This window comes from Lagenorhynchus albirostris, chromosome 8 (genome assembly GCF_949774975.1).
Source record: "Lagenorhynchus albirostris chromosome 8, mLagAlb1.1, whole genome shotgun sequence".
In the NCBI taxonomy this organism is placed as follows: Eukaryota; Metazoa; Chordata; class Mammalia; order Artiodactyla; family Delphinidae; genus Lagenorhynchus; species Lagenorhynchus albirostris.
In genome coordinates this window covers 53734681-53737500 of record NC_083102.1, presented here as the reverse complement: position 1 = coordinate 53737500, position 2820 = coordinate 53734681, and positions in this window count along the sequence as shown.

Here is a 2820-nt window from a genome sequence, read left to right as displayed (position 1 = left end):
TACCTCTTTAAAGGCCCTTTCTCAAAGCTCTCAGCCAGTCTGGATTTTGAGTCTGCAGGGCCCTGTGCCTGACTTTGTGAAAACCACCATTTATTTCATGTTTTATTTTCCAGTTGAAGAATCCACTACCAAAATTACTATGCTAGCCTAGGTTTCCTAGAGCCTGCCACAAACAACAAGAAACATTCACCTGCTGCCAGTTCATTGGGGGGCACTATTTCTGGGAAGCAGAAGGGAGGAAAAGATGGAAGTGAGGCAGGCAGTGGAGGAGGGTGTACAAATATAGGTGTTACTGAGCTGCCATAGCTTTTCAACAAGAGTGGTTAATTGCTCAGTCTTTTAGGATATTTTCATGGATTATTGCACTTTGGAACAGCCTATCTTGGGGAGATGAAGGGAGAAGAATTTATCTACCAGCTCCCTCTTGTGCTGCATCTCTTTGGTCAAAATTCACCCTCCAGGGCTTCCCTGGTGGCACAGTGGTTGAGAGTCCGCCTGCCGATGCAGGGGACACGGGTTCGTGCCCTGGTCCGGGAAGATCCCACATGCTGCAGAGCGGCTGGGCCTGTGAGCCATGGCCGCTGAGCCTACGCGTCTGGAGCCTGTGCTCTGCAACGGGAGAGGCCACAACAGTGAGAGGCCCGTGTACCGCAAAAAAAAAAAAAAAAATTCACCCTCCAAGTAGGGTTGCCAGATTTAGAGGGGGAAAAAAAAGTCCCATGCAATATTTGTAACAGAATTTTACTAAAAATGTTATTTGCTGTTTCTCTGCAATTCAAATTTGATTGAGTATCCTGTATTTTACCTGAACCCTACTCTCAGGACATTAACACCCACACACTTCCAGGCAGCTGCAGGGGGAGCCATAGCCTCCACAGATCCCGTGCTCAGGCACAAAGGTCAGTTTCTTTTCTTCAGTACAGCAATGTGGCAGGGGTGATGGTGGCGGCAGTGGCAGCAACAGCAGCGGCTCCACATGGGACCACAGGGCAGCTCCAGGCCACTGGCCAGGAGGAAAAGCAAGAAGTTGAGACAGTGATGGGGAGGGGCATGTGCAGGAGGATGCAGGTATGGCTGCATGGATGTGGGATGATAAATAACATAATTTTCTGTAAAAATGAGGCAACATTCATTAAACTATCTCGTTAGTGTCAGTAGGACCATGTTGCACAAGACACTAGGAATATAGTTGTAAGACAGAGTTCCTGCTATCAGGAACTTACAGAATATAGCTTGAATATCGTGTTCAGTCCTGGTTTAAAGATACTTAATAGGGCTTCCCTGGTGGCGCAGTGGTTAAGAATCCACCTGCCAGAATGGCCATCATCAAAAAATCTAGAAACAATAAATGCTGGAGAGGGTGTGGAGAAAAGGGAACACTCTTGCACTGCTGGTGGGAATGTGAATTGGTACAGCCACTATGGAGAACAGTATGGAGGTTCCTTAAAAAACTACAAATAGAACTACCATATGACCCAGCAATCCCACTCCTGGGCATACACCCTGAGAAAACCATAATTCAAAAAGAGTCATGTACCAAAATGTTCATTGCAGTTCTATGTACAATAGCCAGGAGATGGAAACAACCTAAGTGTCCATAATCGGATGAATGGATAAAGAAGATGTGGCACATATATACAATGGAATATTACTTAGCCATAAAAAGAAATGAAATTGAGCTATTTGTAATGAGGTGGATGGACCTAGAGTCTGTCATACAGAGTGAAGTAACTCAGAAAGAGAAAGACAAATACCATATGCTAACACATATATATGGAATTAAAAAAAAATGTCATGAAGAACCTAGGGGTAAGACAGGAATAAAGACACAGACCTACTAGAGAATGGACTTGAGGATATGGGGAGGGGGAAGGGTAAGCTGTGACAAAGCAAGAGAGTGGCATGGACATATATACACTACCAAACGTAAAATAGATAGCTAGTGGGAAGCAGCTGCATCGCACAGGGAGATCAGCTCGGTGCTCTGTGACCACCTAGAGGGGTGGGATAGGGAGGGTGGGAGGGAGGGAGACGCAAGAGGGAAGAGATATGGGAACATATGTATATGTATAATTGATTCACTTTGTTATAAAGCAGAAACTAACACACCATTGTAAAGCAATTATACTCCAATAAAGATGTAAAAAAATAAAATAAAATAAAATGTATTAAATCTGTAAAAGAATCCACCTGCCAATGCAGGGGACACGGGTTCCAGCCCTGGTCTGGGAAGATCCCACATGCTGCAGACCAACGAAGCCTGGCACCACAACTACTGAGCCTGCACTTTAGAGCCTGCGAGCCACAACTACTGAGCCCATGTGCCACAACTACTGAAGCCTGCGCGCCTAGAGCCCATGCTCCACAACAAAAGAAGCCACCACAATGAGAAGGCTGCACACCACAACGAAGAGTAGCCCCCGCTCGCCGCAATCAGAGAAAGCCCGCACACAGCGATGAAGACCCAACACAGCCAAAATTAAAATAAAATAAATTAATTAAAACAAAAGATACTTAATAAATGCTAGTGAAATGAAATACTTTTAAGAATACCATCTCATTAGATGGATGTTTTTCTAAATGTCTACTTTGGCAAAAACAAACAAAATTCCCCCCAAACCCAAAACTGTTACATGCAATTGCTTTCTGGATGCTTCTGAAAAGAAACAGTCAGAAAAGTATTAGATGGCTTCCACCAAATATTGGAATTATTATTCAGTAAGAAACAAAAATCCATTTGTATATAACATTTCAAAAAAGAAGTTAAATCACATTAAACAGTACTTTTTTATTTAGATGTTTATAAGGCAGATCTATGAG